Below are 22228 nucleotides of genomic sequence, written 5' to 3'. Positions count from 1 at the left end.
ACACTAATAATAAGGAAATGAGAATGAAGGAAATGAATTAATAAAATTAAAATAAATTAATTCAAAATATAAGAAATAAATTTTCAAAGCAAATTTTATATATAATAGAATTTCTTTAATAGAATGAATTCTAAATTACTTAAAACTTATTCTAAATTTTATATGAAAAATAAATAAGCAAAAATAACTAGCATGTGAATGAAGAACTATTTAAACCAGATATTACAATATATTTTGTAGGCACAATAAAAGCCCTCGAATACAGAAACCCAGTGAAACAGAAAAACAGAGTTACAAAGTAAACCCAAATTTTACTGGCAGCTGGTATATAACAAAGACGATTCTGCATATCAGCGGGGGAGATGAATTATCCATTGAGTGATGCAGAAACCACTAAGCGGCTTCTGGGGAAAGATATGTATCTGCATCTCTGCCTGTGCTAAATAAATTTTGGAAAAATAAAAAATATAAATGCAGAAACAAAGCCCCCAAAGCACTAAACTAAAACATGATTTTTCAGAATCTTGAAATGAAGGAAGCCCTTTTAAGCACAAAGACATAAAGAAAAGAAGGAATGGAGAGAGGAAGAGAGTATTAGGGTAAGAAGGGAAGGATAGAGGCAGGAAAAAGAGAGAAGGAAGGTAAAAGATTACAAAAAATCATAATTTCAGCAACACAAAAATATTCTTTAGAAAGTCCAAATGAGGCTGGGCTAAGTGGCTCATGCCTGTAACCCCAGAACTTAGGGAGGCCAAGGGAGATGGATCGCTTGAGTCCAGGAGTCTGAGACAAGCTTGGGCAACGTGGCAAAACCCCATCTCTACAAAAAAAAAAAAAAATAGCCAGGTGTGGTGGCATGAGCCTGTAGTCCCAGCTACTTGGGAGGCTGAGGTGGGAGGATCACCTGAGCCCAAGAGTTTGAGGCTGCTGTGAGCCAAAATGGCGCCACTGCAGTCCAGCCTGGGTAACAGAGCGAGACCCTATTTCAAAAAAGAAAAAAAGAGAGAAAAAAAAGTCAAACTGCAAATGATGGTCTATGAATAAAACAGCAGCACATATTACAGATAGAACTCATTTTCTTTTCTTTTCTTTTTTTTTTTTTGTGACGGAGTCCCGCCCTGTCGCCCAGGCTGGGGCTATCTTCACTCACTGCAAGCCCCGCCTTCGGGGTTCAAGCGATTCTCCTGCCTCAGCCTCCTGAGTAGCTGGGACTACAGGCAGACACCACCACACCTGGCTAATCTTTGTATTTTTAGTAGAGACGGGGTTTCACCATGTTGGCCAGGCTGGTCTCAAACTCCTGACCTCGTGATCCACACGCCTCAGCCTCCCAAAGTGCTGGGATTACAGGCATGAGCCACCGTGCCTGGCCAGAACTCATTTTCTTAATTACTACATATCAAGTTGATAAAGGAGTAATAACACATATAAAAATGGAGAAAGAATGTGAGCAAAAAGGGTAGGAAATTTTAAGCATATGAATAATGTTCAATCTCATTCTCAATAACAAAAATACAAATTAACCTACAATGAAATTCAATTTTTTTCATTTATCAGATTGGTAAACTCAATAAGTTTGATAACAGGTTTGCGGGAGGTATGTAGAAACAGGTCTGCTAATGGGCATGCAAAGAAGTACAGTACCTACTGAGGGCATGTTAGCTCTGTCTGTTAAAACTAAAAAGGTACATGCCATTGACTCAGAAATAGATGCTAAAATGCATCTTTAAATATTTTATAGATATGCAAAATGATACGTATGCAAGGCTATGAATTGCAGCATTGCTTGTAATTGTAAAACAACATAAATGTTTATCAGTAAAGATAGATCCAATAAATGAGAATTTATCTGCATGATAAAAGATTGCACCAGCATTGCAAAGATAAACCAGGTCGCATATAAAGATGTAATAGGCTCTCCAATTCTTCTTGTTAATTGACAAGAAGCAAGATGCATGATGGTGTGTGCCATCTGGGTAAAATATGCACGCTATGCATATGTGTGTATATTTAAAATATAGCTGAAAGACTGTGTAAGAATTCACTAATAGTGGTTATCTCGGGGGAAAGAAACTAGATTGATAGAAGACAGGGTGGAAAATACTTTTCCCATTCCCTGTGTAGTATCTTTCACTTTTTGTACTTGTTCCATGCACATATGTTACCTACTAAGAACATTTTTTAATTAAAAAAATCAACAAAAAAGCAAATTAAATTCAAACTGTTTGACTATGTGCTTTTCTTCTAAGTAAGAATGTGGCTGATGGTGTCAAGTAGAAGGTGGAGGGTGAGAATATGTTAATATTGCTGTTCTCCTCCAGGCTAGAGAAATGTTTTAAAAAGACAACACATTTCAAGCTGAGAAGACCCTTTTGTTTACTTGCTTCTGAATTGAAAATGATGCCTTCAATTATCACTCTAACTGTAAACACCATCAGCTGCTCTAAAAATATTTTCTGAGTAAATGCCACTTGTACCTTCTGGCATTTACTCAAAGCATTTTTTAAAGCAGCTGGGAATCTTGTTAGCAAAGCTCTGGATTAGGAAGTGATAGAACAAACCAGCAAAATAAGTAGAGGTGCAAATTCTGGAAATAGCACAAAGGAGAGAAATCAGCTAACAAAAAAAGACTATAATAAATTACTCTCCTATAACCAAAAAATTCTTATTGAGCACCAAACATAGGCAAGACAGTTACCACATTTCAGCAGGTTCATGAGTATTCTTGCCTTCAAGGAAAATGGGGGTAAAGTAAGAACAGAAGTAACTAGAATATTAGATAGAGCAAGAGAGAATTACATCACAATTCTGAATATTGCCAAAAAAACCCTTTTGAAGAGAAAGGAAAAATAGATGAGACAAACGGTAGCCCTGAAGTCATACCAATCAAATTAAACATTATGCTGTGACAATTTTGTGCACCAGGAAAGTGATGATGCTGTTTTTTAAAAAAATGGGAATTCAGGCTGGGCATGGTGGGTCATGCCTGTAATCCCAGCACTTTGGGAGGCCAAGGCAGGTAGATCACCTGAGGTCAGGAGCTCTAGACCAGCCTGACCAACATGATGAAACCCCGTCTTTACTAAAAATACAAAATTAGCCAGGCATGGTGGCACATGCCTGTAATCCCAACTACTTGGGAGGCTGAGGCAGAAGAATAGCTTGAACCAGGGAGGCAGAGGTTGCAGTGAGCTGAGATTGCGCCATTGCACTCCAGCCTGGGCAAGGAGAGGGAGACTCTGTCTTAAAAAAAAAAAAAAAAAAAGGTAGCCCAGGATTACCCAGAATGCATATAGAAGACAAACAGGTGAACTGCTGACATTCTCAGACTTCCTTTTCAACTTCTAAGTTATAAATCCCTTATACACATCTTAAATTATCAACACACACCTTATACACACACCACTAAAGTACCAATTCCCCTCCACCTTAAAAATCGGTATCCCCAAATTCCCACAGTGTTAGACACAGGAGTCAGCTTAAGGATGAGCTTGTCACTAACACCTTTTCCACCATCCCAACCCAAGCTGATTTCTTCTTCTTCTGTACTCTGCATGCATGAGCACACAATCAGATTCTACTTTTTGCATTAATTATCACCCCCTTGGGATTATAAGACATTCAATGGAAGAGGTGGTCTTATTCTTTATGTTAATGGAATACTCAACAAATAATTAAATTCAACTCTAATTTATTAAGGACCTTATGAAAATTTTACCTCTGAAGGTAGCTGAGGTATGTATGAGATTTAAGTGTTCTTGATGAATTGCTCTTGATGAATTCAACAATCACAGATCCTATACATTTCAGTTGGGTTATTTTCATCTTAAAAATAAGATACCTATTTAGATTACCTCAAGCACTTTGAGTATGTAGCACTCAGCTAACTGTTTCCTAAGCTTTAGATCATTTCATTTTCAACATAGCCTTGAAGTGTAGATGCTATTGGTAGTTCCACTTTATGAGTAAACTGAAGCTTGCAGAGCTTACATCATAATGTGAACATTTTTTCTTTTATTCTGGCTATTCAGTGTCTCTGCCCTCTTCCTAAGTTTAGGAAAGTATCTGTTGTATGAATTAAAATGAGTTGACTCCAATAATGGTCCTTAGTCACACCACCACCACTCGTAGTCACAAAAGACTAAGGAGTCTAAATAATCACAATTACTTTTTAACAAAATGGGTATGTAAAATTAAATAATTCAAACGTAAAGCTGTTGAAACTTTATTCTAAGCCTTGAGAGTAACATTGCTATGTGACATGAGTCATATGACATGCAGCTACTACTTCTGTCTTTTTTCTTCTGTAAATAATTAAGACTAAATGGCACCAGAGATGAGACTCCTTCAGACCATTTTTTCTCCCCTCACAGAGGAATAAAGTAATCTTCCTTGGAATGTAGCAATCTGTAACCAATCAAATCACCATGGCATATGCACTGGTAGTTTATGGAAGATGTAATCCTGCTAAAATTTCTGTCTCTGCCCATATAAATGAAGCTGTAACTTCTTCACTTAGGAACACTGGCTCCATGTTTCTGGCTGGCCATCCTCAAGCTTTGCACTAGAATAAACTCTATAATGAGCCATATTTTCTGAATCTTGTTATTTAAGGTTGACATTTTGGCAACCATGAAGGGATCTGAATCAGACCTCCAGCAACCCCCATCACTTCACTGACAACTGAAGCCTTGGTACCAGGATGACCAACTTTTATTCATCTGACTTCACTGGAGTCACAAGAAATCTCTGGGAAGGCCTCTCTCAGGTGTGAATTCTCCTGGCCTTGGTTGAAAATACAGACTTTATTTGAGCTACACACATTCCTAACTTAGTGGGGTTGGAATTGAAGTTCTACTGCAAGGTAGAAGCTTCATTTTTTATTCTCTAAAAAGTCTGCTAATTTTGGATTTGTAATTTTCACTTTTCTCTGAAATTAAAATTTTGTTTGAAATTACTCCTTAGAGTTTTTCACCCATTTCTCTCATTCCAAATTTTGGTCAGGGAGAAAACAGTTTCTCTTTGAAAAGTAGAAATGAATCTTTGTGACTTAAGCAAAAAATACACATAATCTTTAAAACTGGCCAGATTCTGAAGCTTGGTTCAACTGACAAATTTTTGAGTGATCAAAAAGTAAAAGGCTATGAGCCTAGAAGATAAGAGACACTTTCTCCTGACCAAAAGGCACCTTAGGTGACTAAAATCTCCTGGAACTATGGGAGTTTATTGCTTGCTATGTAAAATGTTCTCACAGAGAATCCCTTAGGAAGAATATGCAGGGAACCTTATTTAATCCAGTGGGCACGCAAAAAGGTTGACCACCTGGTGCCTTAAGCACCCAAGTCTCTTCGAACCACCAAGACATGTAAAAGGAAAGAACTGACTCAAGGATGGCCCCTTGCGGAGCTATTCACAAGCATCACACTCGATTCAAGACATACCCTCCAGGTCATTTTGGTCATTCAAAAGAAGAGTCTAAATTATGAGCAATAATGCTTCTAAAAGCAAGTCTTCTTCCTCCAGAAAAGATCCACCTGTGGAAACACCAGCTAGATTTGTGTCTCATACACACAAATATATTTTTAAATGGTCTCGCATAACTCATGATTACCCCAAATTACAATGATTAAAAGGGGGTACCTTTGAATACCTAAACTAATTTACCTTTACACTCAAATAGAAAAGGCCAACTCTAAAATGAAACAGAATAACTTGGAGAGCTATTTTATTTTTATTTATTTTTTTCCTGTCCTGCTTCATAGGCAATTACTGGAAGACAAAACTATTTAAATGGATGGGACTTGGAAACTTCTAAAAGAGGTTCTGATAAAGTCATTTCTTGGCTGCGCATGGTGGTTCATGCTTGTAAATCCCAGCACTTTGGAGGCCAAGGTGGATGATCACTTTAACCTAGAAATTTAAAACCAGCTGGGCAACACAGTGGGAACTCATCTCTACAAAAAATTTAAAAACTTAGCTGAGTGTGATGGTATGTGCCTGCAGTCCCAACTACTTGGGAGGCTGAAGTGGGAGGATTGCTTAATCCCAGGAGATCAAGGCCGCAGTAAGCTGTGGTTGTGCATTTGCACTTCAGCCCTGGACAACAGAATGAGAACCTGTCTTAAAAAAAAAAAACAAAATAACAAAAAACAGAACTCATGTCTTTGCAACGGGAACATGAAAGATTATCTAAAACTATTTCTGAATTTAAAAAGACTGCCAAAATCTCTCCCCCTTCTTCAGCTCCTCTTTTTTTCAGAACTTCCTTGTCCAGACTTACCTTCCCCTCCTCCTTTTCTTCCTTCTGCTGTTCTGGCTCTATTTCAGGAATACTCCGTGTCGAGTAGGGAGAATCTGCCTTGGTTTACCAACCATTGTCAAAAGTAGAACTTAAAGGCATATTATTTTACTGTTGTTTTGGACTCGGGTACACATGCGGTTTGTTGCATGGGTATGTTGCAGGATGCTAAGGCTTGGGCTTCTATTGATCCCCTCAGTCAAACAGTGAGCATAGTACCCAATAGGTAGCTTTGTAGCCCTTACCCCTCCTTCACTGCTGACTTTTGGTGTCCCCAGTGTCTGTTGTTCCCATCTTTATGTCTCTGTGTGTCCAATGTTTAACTCCCACTTAAAACTGAGAACATGAGGTATTTGGTTTTCTGTTTCTGCGTTAATTCACTTGGGCTAATGGCCCAAGTAATATGGTTGTAGCTCCATCCATATTGCTACAAAGGACATAATTTCATTCTTTTTGTGGCTGCATAGTTTAACATTGTGTATATGTACCACATTTTCTTTATCCAGTCCACTGATAATGAGCACCCAGGTTGATTCCCTGTCTTTGCTGTTGTGAAGAGTGCTGCAATAAGCATAAGAGCACAGCTGTCTTTTTGGTTGAATGATTTATTTTTCTTTGGATATATACTCCTCAATGGGATTGTTTCATCAAATAGTACTTCTCTGAGAAATTTCTAAACTGTTTTCCACAGTGGCTGAACTAATTTACATTCCCACCAACAGTATATGTGTTCTTTCCTCCACAACCTTGCCAACATCTGTTGTTTTTTGACTTGTTAATAACAATCATTCTGACTGATGTGAAATGGTATCTCATTGTGGTTTTTATTTGCATTTCTCTGATGATGAGTGATGTTGTGGGGTTTTTTTATATGTTTATTGGCCATTTGTATGTCTTCTCTTGAAAAATGTCTGTTGATGTTATTTGCCTACTTTTTAATGGTTTGTTGTTGCTGTTGCTGTTGTTGTTGTAGGAATAACTAAATAATTCTCAGATTCTCTTCTACACCCTAAGGAATTTTCTGGAGGATGTGAATTAAACACTTGAACTTATGACCCCAGATTCTCTGATTTACATCAATTGGTTCACATGTTGGTGTCATAAAGTAAAGCCAAGGATTGGATAGCAAAGGAAAATTGGAGGAATCCTTTAGAAGACTTATGTGAATTTTCTGAAGGTGATAGTAAATGGACCTGTAAGACTGCTAAAACTTCACTACACATTATCCCCTTAACCCACTTATGCCTAGTGTTCCATTATTGGAACATTAAGCATGTGAAAGTTTTTATATCCTTCTGCTAAAGGTCATTGCCAAGGTCTGATTTCTCACTCAAGCAAAAATTCAAAAAATTGCAATCTCCGGCATAATGGGTTAATTTTCCAAAGAGTAGATGATTGGAACAAAACACAATAATGTTGACAAAATATTGATGAGCCAGTAATATCATACTAGAAAATATTTGAAAACAACATTTAAACAATATTCAGGTCTATCAGAAGAAATTTATGCTAATCATCAAAATGATGAACTAATAAATGAATTACATGAAGAACTGGTCACTATAATAAAGAGACATCATTCGTTGGGCTACCTCTCAAACTCATGATCTAGTTAATTTTGCTGATCAAATACCCTGTACCCTAACTAAGGAAGGAAATAAAGGGGAAGTTAAACAGAAAGAAGAAGCAAATAAGATCATGAGTTTATGACTAAAACAATTATCCAACAAATTTTTAACCCCTAAACAGCCTACCTAATAAGCCCCAAAGCTGACCTAATCCCTCATTTTCCGAATACTGAAAAAAAAGCCTGAACATTTCAAAAGGATTATACAAATTTTAAATAGAACAGCAACAGGTCAAAGGAAGAGAAGAATAGGAATGATCCGAGGAAATCAAAGGGACTTTCTCTTTTATCCTCAGTAATATCTTGGGAAAATTGAAAGTAATTTAAATGAAGGACTAACACCAGCTCTTTTTAATACTGAGGCTACATTATCAGTGACAAATCCCAACTTATTACAAGGTCTCATTCCTGGGAGTAAAAAAGCAATACCAGTGGTAGATTTAATAAATACCCCTATATCTGTATAAAAATCTCAAACTATAGTTTTTCAGTTAGATCTCCTAAACATATGTTTCCCTCTTGGTTTCCTCATCCCCCATCCACTTGACAGATGAAGACGTTTTAGAATTTTACAAGTAAGTGTCCACATCTCTGTCTTTCAAAAGGGGGAAAATGTATTCAGAAACAAAAGATAAAATAGAATTATTAGGTTCAAAAAAATTTTGAAATCTGATTTTTCTAATTCACAAATTGCAATTCATATTGCCATGGAGGAAACTCCATAAATAATGAAGAATGACAAGGGCTGTTAAAAATAGTACCTGATAGACTAGGTGTGGTGGCTCATGCCTGTAATCCCAGCATTTGGGGAGGCCAAGGTGGGAGGATCACTTGAGGCCAAGAGCTTGAGACCAGCAAACAAAGCAAGCCCCTATTTCTACAAAAAATAAAAATAGTCCCAACTAAAATGTAAATAAATCCATCAGAACCTCTTTCAAACCTTAAACAATACCCTCTCAGAGGTCTTGGAAGGGATAAAACACGTAATTTTGAATTACATAAAAGGAGGCTTGATTATTCATTGTACAAACTGATGTAACACTTCAATTCTCCCCATAAGAAAGCCAAATAGTGGAAAGTGGAGATTTGTACAGAACCTGAGAGCAAGTAATAATGTAGCCATTCCTCAATATCCAGTGGTACCAAACCTTTGTATGCTGTTGACCGCCATCCCAGCTGAAGGTGAATTCTTTACTGTGGTAGACCTAGGTAAGTGCATTCTTTAGCATTCCTGTGGATAAAGATGGTCGATTTCTCTTTGCTTTCACTGGAACAGATAGACAATACACATGGAAGTTATGCCTCAGGGATGTAGTGAGAGTTCAACTTATTTTTTACAAATATTAAAAGCAGACCTATCAGATGTCAACTTTGCAAAGAAATCCACTTGGATACAGCATGTAGACAATTTACTTCTCAAGAGATAGGAAAGCCTCCATAGAGGTTGGAATTACAACAATTAGCTTTAAAGTGATGCAAGTTTCAAAGGAAAAACTAAAGTTCTATCAAAAACAAGTTAAATATTTATGTCACCTAATATCAGAGGAAGCCCTTTATATTAATATGGGTAGAATAAAGCCGGGAGCGGTGGCTCAAGCCTGTAATCCCAGCACTTTGGGAGGCCGAGACGGGTGGATCACAAGGTCAGGAGATCGAGACCATCCTGGCTAACACTGTGAAACCCCGTCTCTACTAAAAAATACAAAAAACTAGCCGGGCGAGGTGACGGGCGCCTGTAGTCCCAGCTACTCGGGAGGCTGAGGCAGGAGAATGGCAGGAACCTGGGAGGTGGAGCTTGCAGTGAGCTGAGATCTGGCCACTGCACTCCAGCCTGGGCGACAGAGTGAGACTCCGTTTCAAAAAAAAAAAAAAAATGGGTAGAATAAAAGGAATATAGGTCTTCTCTACCCTAAAAACTAAGAAACAAGTGAGAAAATTTTTGGTGTTGACTGAATATGGCAGAAATTGGATTCTAAGCTTCTCCTTAAAAACTTAATATTTATAAACTCTTTTAAAACAAGACAAGCCAGATCCCCTGGAATGGACAGATGAAAATCAGTTGACATCAAAAGAAATTTTTAAGAAGTCTTATAGATGCCCCAGCCTTAGGACCTCCAAATTATAATATTTCATTTTCATTGTTCATGAAAAATCAGGGAAATACCTTAGCCATTTTGACTGAAAAACACAGAGATCAAATTAGAACTGTAGCTATAGTCAACAACTGAACCTGTGGCTAAAGAATTGCCACTCTGCATGAAAGCAATAATTGTCACTTTATGAATAAAAGCAACTAAAGAAATAGTGATAAGATCTCCCCTCACTGTCTTTGTTCCACAGTCTATGGAAGTGCTTCTAAATTTATACCACACTCAACACTATTCACTTAGTACACTGGCTTCTCATGATGTTCTTCTTTCTGCTCTCCATACTACAGCCTCCAGATGTAATAATCTAAATATTACCATACTTCTACTCCTGCTTTCAGATGAAATGTTACATGATTGCATAATCTGAACCAACCAGCTTCTCTCTTCTAGGACTGACCTGTAAAAATCCCACCTTACTGATGTTATTTGGTTTACAGATGGCTCTTACTTAAAGGATGAATCTGGAATTTTTCACACAGGTTGTGCTATAGCATTTTTGACTGAAGAAATAGAAAGTGCTTATCTTTCAGGAACAAGCTTAACTCAACAAGCAGAATCAATATAATTAGAACCTGTCAATTGGCAAAAGAAATAACTGCTAATATTTATACAGATAGCTGACATGCTTTTGGAGTTGCTTGTGACTTTGGAATGCTACGAAAACAAGGAGTAATTTAGCCTTTTCCCATCAGTTCATTGAAAATGGACACCTTGTTTCAGAATTATTGGAAGCCATACCGTTGCCAAAATCACTAGTCGTTGTCAAACTTCCAGGTCATTCAAAGTAAAACACCCCAGAAAGCCAAAAAGCAATGGAAATCAATTGGCAGATAGTATAACAGAAAGAGCTGCCCTAAATGTATCTGAATAAGAAAATCAACCCGTTTTAGCTTTTAAGGAAGCACTTGATTTTTTAATAAACAATTAGCTCAATCCAAAGCTCCAAAAACAGAGCAAGAAAATTGGGCAAATGTACTCCTCTGAGACTGGGCCATGACAAAGACCAAATGGTTTACCTATACTCACAACCAAATTACAGTCATCTTTCCTAGCTCATGTGCATGGATTAATTCATGGGAGCCCCAATAAGATGATTACAATATTTTTATTGGAAATATTGTTGTTGATTGAAACAATGTTATTGGAAATCTTCAACTGTTGCTCATAAGGTACACGAATCGCTGCCACATCTACCTAAAACATAATTTAGGGAAACCTTTATATAGTTCTCAAGGTCATCCTCCTTTGTAAGAAGGCTGTTTTGAGGTATGACAACTAGATATTATTCAGCTATCACCCTCACAAGAATGCAAGTACAGTCTAGTGATGGTCTGCATGTTTTCTCTTTGAGTAGAAGCTATCCATGCAGAATAGCAAAAACCTTAGCAGTAAGTAAAATTCTCTAAGAAAAAGTTGTCCCAACTTGGGGACTTAACCTAGAACTTCAAACTAACAGAGATATTCACTTTACTGGACAAACAATCAAAATCTGGCCCATTCTGTAACATTTCCATTCCGCATATCACCCCCAGTCATATGAGTTAGTGGAACACAAAAAATGGAACAACCAAAATCCAGTTGCCAAAATTAACTAAGGTCTTAACAATTTTTGGCCAAAGACTCTTTCACTGGTTTTGCTTAACCTAAGAGGGACCCCTTTTGAGAAACACCAGCTATATCCATTTGAAATTACAACAGGCAGGCCTATAAAATTGTCTCTAGGAAATTGTGAATCTATGATATTCAAAGGAGATATGTTTTATTATTGCAGAGGCTTTACAAGGCAGCTAACTAAAAACTGTAATTAAGTAAAAGACTCTTTCCACAGTGAGCTCCCGGGAGACCAAAAACTAAGGCCCACAGACTTCAACCAGGAGATTTTGTCTTTTGGGAACAATGTCTCTCAAAGGACTCCATCCAATTAAGGTGAAAGGGGCTTTAGAAGTTGCTGCTAACCAAACCTTTTGTCATTAAGCTAAAAGGTATCAATTCCTGGATGCCCATCATCCATTTAAAGACAGCTGCCTTTAAATTCTAGGAGCTTTTTGGAGGAGTCCTTGGGGTTTTCTAGGTGTACAATAATATCATCAGCAAACAGCAACAGTTTGACTTCCTCTTTACCAATTTGGATGCCCTTTATTTCTTTCTCTTGTTTCATTGCTCTCAGCAACCTGGTTGTAACTGGAGATTACTATTCTTAGTGAAGTAACTCAGGAATGGAAAACCAAATATCATATGTTCTTACTCATAAGTGGGAGCTAAGCTATGAGGATGTGAAGTCATAAGTCCAATTTGGACTTCATCTCCGACAGGTGATCTAAAATTAAAATTTTACAGAAGCAACAAGGATAAAAAGACAACATCTGAGGTAGTCAGCGCCCCCAAGGCACCAGATCACACCAGTATCTACACTATTGCTTAATATCAATACTTGTTAATAGATGGAGAAAGTCTTCCTGTGCAAGTTCACACTAAATTTTTTTCTTTTCATCCTTAGTTCTCATATTTTGTTGCTGCTATTACCAGCTGTTGCCCATTAAACAAACCTCTACTGGCAACGGACTCAGGACTGTGTTAATAGATCACCAAAAAAAGAAAAGAACAAAAAAAAAGCACTTTTTTGGCTGGGCACGGTAGCTCGTGCCTGTAGTCCTGGAACTTTGGGAGGCTAAGGTGGGTGGATTGCTTGAGCCCAGGAGTTCATGACTAATCTGGGCAACATGGTGAAACCCTGTCTCTACAAAAAATACAAAAGAAATTAGCCAGGTATGGTGATATGTGTCTACAGTCCCAGCTACTTGGGAGGCTGAAGTGGAAGGATCACTTGAGCCCAGGAGATTGAGGCTGCAGTGAGCTGAGATCATATCACTGCACTCCAGCATGGGCAACAGAGCAAGACCCTGTCTCAAAAAAATAATAATAATGAAACAAACATTTTTTTAAAGTCATATTTTGAATATTCAACCTCACGCCCCTTTTCAGTGGCTCCGGCCTGCTATGTGCGTATCTCTTTTCCAAAGACAAGATAGGATAAAATATGAGAAATATATCTGTGTTTCTTAGGAAGGGTCACCAAGGCTTAGCACTAGTATGACTCAGGATGGTGTGCATCACTGCCCTATTGAAAACTCTTTACAAAGCAAATGGCTGGGAAGAGCCTTTTGGTAAAAGAGACTAGTTTGTTAGCTTTAGTGCTGGCACCACCCCAACTGAGAGATAAGGCACTTCAATTTGGGGATGGTATAACACAAATTGATAATATAACACAAATGGCTGTATCTGGCTTATCCCCTCTTTTGGTCAGCTTAGTCAGCTCTCCTTTTTATAGTAGACACCAAAGAACTACACCAAAAACACATGGCCCAATAGCACTAGAGACATGGAGTAGTCCCAAGGAACACTATGTTCACACACCCTTATATTACACAGTGCTAACTGGCATGTCCCTGAATGGGCACAATAACCAGGTACTTATTGGGCTCCAAATGAAATGTCTTAGGTATGTGGTACCAATCTATGGCCTTGATTACTCCCAGGATGTTAGGAAGGTATTCTTTTGAGTTTTGCCTGGACACAAAGTCAAATAGTTCATACCCTTTTAAAGCCTGCAAATCTTCTGTATTTACAATTTCAGTGGGTTTGGTATGTATTCCATTGAGATGATCATTTAGCTTCCATCTTTTAGCCACAACTAGCATAAGAGGCCCCAACCAATTACACAAAAAGACCCTAAATAATAGCTATGTGGGTATCTCATTATCTCATTAAATAATGAAGTTGCTCTTATGAGAAAGGCTGTCTTACAGAACTGGATCCCTTTAGACATACTCACCACAGCCGGAGGGGAGCCTGCACTGTCATAAAGACTGAGTCTGGCACCTATATTCTAGATGAATCAGATAGCATCACTAAATTAATGGCTGATATAGAAGCCCAAATAACTAATGTTTCATATCCAACAACTTCTCTAAATAATTGGTTAAGAAGCTTGCTTGGATCTTGTGAAACTTGGTGGCACTAGCTGTTACTTATTCTCAGAATTATAATTATGTGTATGTTTTGTCCTGTTTTTGTCTTTATTGCTGCTGTAGCACTTGTTCATAATGAAGTCAACACACAACACACAAATGAACAAACTAAAATAATGGTCACTCAAATAATTGCATTAATGAAAGGTGCAGATCGCAAAGTCACTTCCTTCCTGTTACTTTAAATTTGATATATATCTCATCAGCTTTGCAGCCTGAAAACTACCTTCTCCCCAAATCCCTACTCTGAAACATGACACTGGGAATGAGCATTCCTGAAGACACAGACTAAGCTCCTGAACATAAAAGGAGCCAAAACCATTTGAGTTCATCTACAATCCTTTCTTTGAAAGGGCTCAGTTTCAAGTGGGGAATGTTTTTTCTAGCTCTGTGAGGAATGATGGTGGTATTTAGATGGGGATTGCATTGAATCTGTAGATTGCTATGGGGAGCATGGTCATTTTCACAATATTGATTCTACCCATCCATGAGCATGGGATATGTTTCCATTTGTTTGTGTCATCTATGACTTCTTTCAGCAGTGTTCTGTGGTTTTCCATGTAGAGGTCTTTCATATCCTTGGCTAGGTATATTCCTAAGTATTTTACTTTTTTGCCGCTATTGTAAAAGCGGTTGAGTTCTTGATTTGATTCTCAACTTGGCCACTGTTGGTGTATAGCAGAGCTACTTATTTGTGCACATTAATTTTGTATCCTGAAGCTTTGCTGAATTCCTTTATCCATTCTAGGAGCTTTCTGGAGGAGTCTTTAGGGTTTTCTAGGTGTACAATAATATCATCAACAAACAGCAACAGTTTGACTTCCTCTTTACCAATTTGGATGCCCTTTATTTCTTTCTCTTGTCTCATTGCTCTCAACAACCTGGTTGTAACTGGAGATTACTATTCTAAGTGAAGTAACTCAGGAACGGAAAACCAAGTACCATATGTTCTTACCATAAGTGGGAGCTAAGCGATGAGGATATGAAGTCATAATAATGATACAATTGACTTTAGAGACTCAAGGGAAAGGGTGGGAGGGGGGTGAGGGATAAAAGACTACACATTGGGTTCATTGTATATTGCTAAGATGCTGGGTCCACCAAAATCTCACAAATTGTCACTAAAAAACTTATGTATGTAACCAAATACCACCTGTTCCCCAAAAACTCATAAAATAAAAAATTAAAAAGGGGCAAATGTGAAATTAAATAATTCAAACTTAAAGCTGTCGAACTTAAGTCATTCCAAGCCTTGAGACGAATATAGCTTAAATCATTCCAAGCCTTGAGAGGAATATAGCTATGCAGCTCGAGTCACGTGGCATATGGCTGCAACCTCTGCCTTTTTTGTTTCCTGCAAATAATTAAGATTAAATGATACCAGAGAAAAGAGACCTCCTCAGATCATTGCTCCTCCTCATGGAGTAATAAACTAATCTTCCTTGGAATGTAGCAATCTATAATCAATTGAATCACCATGGCATATGCACTGATCTTGTATAGAAAATGTAATCCTAGCTGGGCGCGGTGGCTAATGCCTATAATCCCAGCACTTTTGGAGGCCAAGGCAGGTGGATCACCTGAGGTCAGGAGTTAGAGACCAGCCTGGGCAACATGGTGGAACTCAGCTTCTACTAGAAATACAAAAATTAGCCAGGCGTGGTGGTGCTTGCCTGGAGGAGGTACTCAGGTACTCAGGAGGCTGAGGCACAAGAATCACTCGAACCCAGGAGGCGGAGGTTGCAGTGAGCCAAAATTGGGTCACTGCACTCCAGCCTGGGTGACAGAGTGAGACTCCATCTCAAAAAACAAAAAAAAAGAAAGAAAAAGAAGAAGAAAGAAATTGTAATCCTGCTGGAACTTCTCTGTCTCTGCCTATATAAGTAAAACTTTAACTTCTCCACTTTGGAATGCTGACCCCATTTATTTGGAATTGGTGTTTCTGTGGAGGCCATTCTCAAGCTTTGTGCTCAAATAAACTCCATATTTAATCATATCTTCTGAATCTCATTATTTAAGGTTGACAGGTGTCCTGTTGGGCAATGCCACAACTTCTCGATTCTTAAAATCAGATTGGACCTTGCCACTCTCATTTCCGAGTCTACTTTAATTTTCATGCAGTGCTTGCTTGTTAATTTCTAAGATTGTACCATTTTTTGCAAAACTGTAATGTCATCAAAAGTAATGTCACACAATCTAATGCTAAAACTATTAACTACCTTAAGCTAGTAGTTTATGATGTGTCCAGCAGATGCTACTGTATTTTCTTTGAATTTTTAAATTTTCATTCCCAGAAGAAGTGTTTCGAGCCAAGGTATTAATGATCTTATTTACTCTTTGTTATTTAGGAAGTAATGATTTATTTTAGTTATTTTTAAAAGTGTTTATTCAATCAGTTTCAGATTCACAGAAAAATTGAGAAAAAGGTACAGAGATACCCTATAAAACTCTGCCTCCACTGTTGCATAGCATCCCCCATTATCAACATCCCCCACTAGTAGATTTGTTACAACTGATGAACTTATTTTCCTTATACACTTGTCTAAACCCATAGATTGTACAGCACCAAGAAAGAACATAATGGGTTGAACTATGGGTAAACTAAGGATTTTGGGTGACAATGGTGTGTCATTGGGAGTTCATCAATTGTAACAAATGTACAGTTATTTTCTATTAAGATATAATTTACATAGTATGAAGTTTATTCTTTTTTGTGTACAATTCTGTGAGTTTTGACAAACACACACAGTCATGCAACCACCACCATAATCAAAATATAGAACAGTTCTATCACTTCCAAAAATTCTCTTGTCTCTCTTTGTAGTCAACCCCTCTCCCCTGTTTCCAGTTCCTGGCAAAGGCCTGTTTCCCATTTTTATAGCTTTGCCTTTTCCAGAATACAAAATAAAAGGAATTATATAGTATGCATCTTTGTGAGTCTGACTTATTTTACTTTACATAATACATTTGAAATTCATTTCTTCCATTGCATGTAGTGATACTTAGTTCTTTTTTATATCCGTTGTATGGATATACAACAGTTCGTTTCTCCATTATTTAGTTAAAGGACACTGGGTTGTTTCTAGTTATGGAAATTATGAATAAAGCTGCTATTAAAAAATTGCATAACTCAAAATGGATCACAGATCTAAAGGTAAAATTGAAAACTATAAAACTTCTAGAAAAAAATTTTTATGACCTTAGTTGATCGAACATTCCTAGCTATAACAGAATAGAAAAACATGATCCATAAAAGAGTAAATCGATACATTGAACTTCACCAAAATTAAAAAATTCTGCTTTATGAAAAGCACTGTTAAGAAAATAAAAAGACAATCCACAGACTAGAAGATATTTGTAAATAACATATCTAATAAAGGACTTATATCTAGAATATAAAAAGAACCCTCAAAACTCCATAATAATAAAGCAACCCAATTTTTACATGGGCAAAAGATTTCAGCAAATACGTGATCGAAGAAGATACACAATGGCAAACCATAATGGAAAAATGCTCAAGATCATTTTTGTCATTAGGGAAGTACAATTTACAACCACAATGAGTTATCACTATGCGCTTACTAGATGGAAAACAAAACAAGACAAAGCCTGGAAATACCAATTGCTGGGGAGGAATTGGAGCAACTGGAACTCTTATATATTGCTGGTGGGAATGCAGAATGTATAACCATTTTTGGATAATAATTTGGCAGTTTCTTATAATGTTATACATACACTTATCATACAACCCAGAAATCTCATTCCTAGCTATTTAGCCAAGTTCAATGAAAATCATCTTCAAACAAAAACCTGACTGGTATTTTAACATGATCACCCTGGCTGCTGTGCTAAAAGTAGAGTATGACAGAGGCGGATGGAGTCAAAGATAGATGCAGGAAGCCTTTTACAAGGGGCTAGTGAGACAGCCCAGATGAGAGATGATGGTGGCTCCAATCAGCACAGGAGCAGTAAAGGAGGAGAGAAGAGGTCAGATTCTGGATGTATTCTAATAATGGAACCAGGAGGATTTTCTAATGGACTGCTGGTGAGATGTGAGAAAAAGAAAAGAGTGAAGAAGGGGAAGGGTGGAGTGACTCAGCTGAAATGAGGATGACAGATGCAAGCTAAAGGAGGAGGGGAAGAAAAGAAGTTTTTTGGACATGTGTTGAGTTTTCTCTGGCATATCCCAGTGGAGACGTTGAAGAAATTAATTGAATGGAAGTGAGTCTGAGGTTCAGGGAAGAGGTCCAAACAGAGGTCTAAATTTGGGAATTAGCCTCAAAGAGATAATATCTAAAACCAAGTGACCTTACAAAGAAATTGCATAAATGATGATGAGAAGAGGACCAAGGACCGAATCCTGGGGCTCTCCAACACTACAGGCCTCCCTTCTATTTGCCAAGGGTGGCCATGGTAGTGTCTAGTGCAGTAAAGGCAACCATATACAGGTATGATGGCAGCGGCCCTTAAACACATGTGCTGGGCATGGGGTCCCAGCTGTGCTCTGCTATCTTGTTTCCCTGTGCCTGTCTGTTTTCCCATGTCTCATCCTTTCAATTAATTCCTTCTATCCCTAAGTAAGGCAGAGTCTTAGCTGCTCACAACCGAAAACCCTAACCAAAACTGGGTAATTCACCCAACTTTACATGTTTAGTAAATGGTGAGGCCAGAACTGGAATAAATTGTTTGCTGTCAAAAGAAAAACTTGCTTTTAACCACTAGGTATATACTTATTCTGTTATACATAGACCCCATTATTTGTAAATATCTAAATTTTGGAGTAAAATTATACAAATAAGTGTTCATTATTGCAGTATTAGTCTTATAATAAGCTAATGTCATTTTTTAAACTTCAGCATAAATGTATTAATTTGGCTTTAGAAATAAAACTCAATGAATTGAAATATGATATTATAAAAGTTTCAGGCATATCCGTATGTCTCACATTATTTTATAGATAAGGCTATTATCTCTAAAATAGCATGAGCTTAAAAGAAATACACATAAAATACTTGTTTTGCTGCTTTTTATACTTGTAGTAATATTGAAATTTGCAATTTAATGGATTTTATCTCAGACTTTATTTTCTTTTTCTCATGACCTAATTATTTGCCCTATTTACAGGATGGCAGAATAATGCAAGGGAAAAAGAAAGAAACCCAAGTTGATTGTTAAAATAATTGAAATGTGGCTTGAAAAGTTAATTATGTTTCCTTCTTTATAGTTTTTCTGAAATTTCCTATTAGAAAATATCAAAGAGAAAAAGAAATCCCTGTGCTTCTATTACTCCCTTTGGTTATTCAAAAATCAAAGCTATTTTAAAAATAAATGTCCATGTGTACCATGCAGAGGTGATATTTCCTTTGCTTACCTTCCCTCCAAATCCAGGTGAAAGAACTAGGGACATCTTAAACATCTCATTTTATCATCAAGAACAGCAGAAATATGTAGACCATAACGTACAATGGCTCTAAATGATGCATGATTTTCCTGGGCTGGATATAAGATTCTGTGAGGCCGATGTGTTTTGTTGGTGCTGTGCACTTTCTATTGTGGATGTTTTGCCCTGCTTTCAAAAGAAATGCATTTACGTTCAGTAATTGAAATGAAGTTCAAATGTTTGACATCCTAAGATAACAAATGAACTTTTGGATTTGCCAGATAAACAAATAAGCAAACAAAAAACATCCAATCTGGGAAGGACTTTCCCTCCTTGTGGATAAGAGATTGTTCCAGGAAACTGTTTGTTATACACAGTTATATATTGGCATTGCCTGTTAACAGGAGCAGAGATCTTTAATCAATATGGGCTTTATGCTCTCTTGTGCTTTCCAATAATGAGAAGAAATATGGTTTGATATTATATATTTAAATTTAATTCTTTCTAATTGAATTTTCAAACTAGGATTCCAGTGTCCCCTCAGCTGGAAATGAAATAGGTCATCATGGGGCCACCAGGCCACAACACACAAAACACTCCTTAGGCAGAGTTTAAAAGTGGGCATTAGAATAGAATTCAAGGCCAAATGATAGCTTTGTGCAATTCAAATACACTTCAGAACGCTGATCTGTGGAAGGTTCTTTTCACAGCACATAAATTCTTTTTCAAATGGTTAAAACCCTTTAACATCAGTTAAACCCTTTATTGAAACATGTGGCTTGCATACCCACCTGCAGGGCCTGCTCAGGATATATAGATGGCAAAGGAGAGGCCTGGCTCTCTGGAGCATGCAGCTGGGAAGGGAGACTGACAAGTAAGCAAATATTTCATTAAGGCAGAATAAAATAAGCAGTACATTACAGGTAAGTGTAATTTAGTCCAGAGGAAGGAGCAAGTCAGTATCAATAGGGACATCGGGGAAGATTGCAGGAGAATGAGAGCCTTGATCCTGAGTCTTGACATAAGTAAAGGAATTAGGAGGCTATGTGTTCCTTTATGTATTCATCATTCACACATTCATTCATTCATTCAACACGTATTGATTCAATGCCTTCTATGGGCCAGGCACTATTTTATTTACTGAGGTCCAGTGGTAAAGATAAAGCCCTGCCCTCGTAAGGCTCAGTCTAGTATGGGGAGACCAAAAACAAACAAATATGGTTTCAGCCACTGGAAAAAGCTCTCTGAACAGCATAGCAGGCCAAGGGGCTAGCTATAGAGTGAGCTGTGGAGGCTCAGAAAGCATCTGAGGCAGCATTTGAGAAGAGGACTGGAAATGAGAAGAAGCAGGCTTTGCAGCTTTCTAGGTGATAGTAAAGAAGCCAGATTTTATTCCAAGCGAAATAGGAAGCACTTGAGGGTTTTAAGAACTGAGAAATGACATAAAGGGATTCACTTTTCTTTGCTTTTATTTCAGAAACAGAATCTCACTCTGCCATTTTTGCTGGAGTGCGGTGGCACTATCTCTGCTCACTGCAGCCTCGAACTCCTGGGCTCAAGCGATGCTCCCCTCTTAGCCTACTGAGTAAATAGGACTAAAGGCATGAACCACTATGCCTGGCTAACTTATTTTATTTTTAATTTTTGTAGAGACAGTGTCTCACTGTGATACCCAGGCTGGTCTCAAACTCCTGGCCTAAAGTGATCCCCCCACCTCAGGTTCCCAAGGTACTGAGATTACAGGTGTGAACCACTATGTCCGGCCAAGGGATTTGATTTTTAATGAATGCCATGGTGAATTCACAGGGAGGTAAGGACGGAAGCAGAAGGATCAGAGAGAAGGCGTGGATAGAGTCCAGAATGGAGACCTCAAGGATGGTACAAGATTGATAAGGGTAGAGGAGGTAAGAGTCAGATCTAGGGTATGTTTTGCAGGCAGCAAACAGTACTTGCTCACAAATTGGATGTGGTGACTAGGAGGTTAAGAGGTCACAAAGCTGAAATGGAAGGTGTCTTTGACTGGAATAGGGAAGACAGAGGAAAAGCAGGGAGGGAATGAGTGGATCAAGATTTGGCAGTGCCTAAGACTTGACCAACAGAAGTGATGTGGGACATTGCAGTTTGAACTTGAGGAAGTGGTGTAGGAAGTATCAGTCAAGTAACAAATCGTCCCATCTCCACAAAACGATTATGAACATGTAAACTGATTACATCAGTTTACATAGCATCCCCTGCACAAGGCGACACATGGCAATGAATGGAAGCAGGTGGACTTTTGGTTAGTTTTAGGATTGCTTTCAAATTCTGTGTGGGTAATGCACCACTCATTGTCTGTACATGAGGCAGGCCTCACCCACCACCCTGGGTCTGCCATGGCTTGCAGCTCTGATGGGCCACTTAAGGGAGAGGGGCTTAGGCTGCAGTCTGAATTTCAGTGGGGAAGTGGGAGGGGGAAGAAGGGTGGTGAGGGTAGTGGTGGTGGGTAGAGGAGGAGACTAAATCTATGAGTTCAGTGTGTGTGTGTGTTCTCATTATCTGTGAGCTAAGAGCTTCAGTAGGCAAGCAGCAGAGGAGCCTGTTTCCGTCATATCCTGACACTTGAAGAAAACACTGTAGTTTGATACAATGAAAAGGTCTTAGATTTCACTAAAGACTTTTGAAGAAATTGCGACACAGTCATTGGCTATTGAGTGCAATCTTGGAAATGAACTAGGTAGCAGAAGTGTGGATGAATTCGGGCCCAGG

The sequence above is a fragment of the Colobus angolensis genome, unplaced genomic scaffold, assembly GCF_000951035.1.
Source record: "Colobus angolensis palliatus isolate OR3802 unplaced genomic scaffold, Cang.pa_1.0 Scaffold117, whole genome shotgun sequence".
Lineage (NCBI taxonomy): Eukaryota > Metazoa > Chordata > Mammalia > Primates > Cercopithecidae > Colobus > Colobus angolensis.
The sequence above is the reverse complement of the archived record's forward strand: the minus strand, read 5'-3'. Positions refer to the sequence as shown.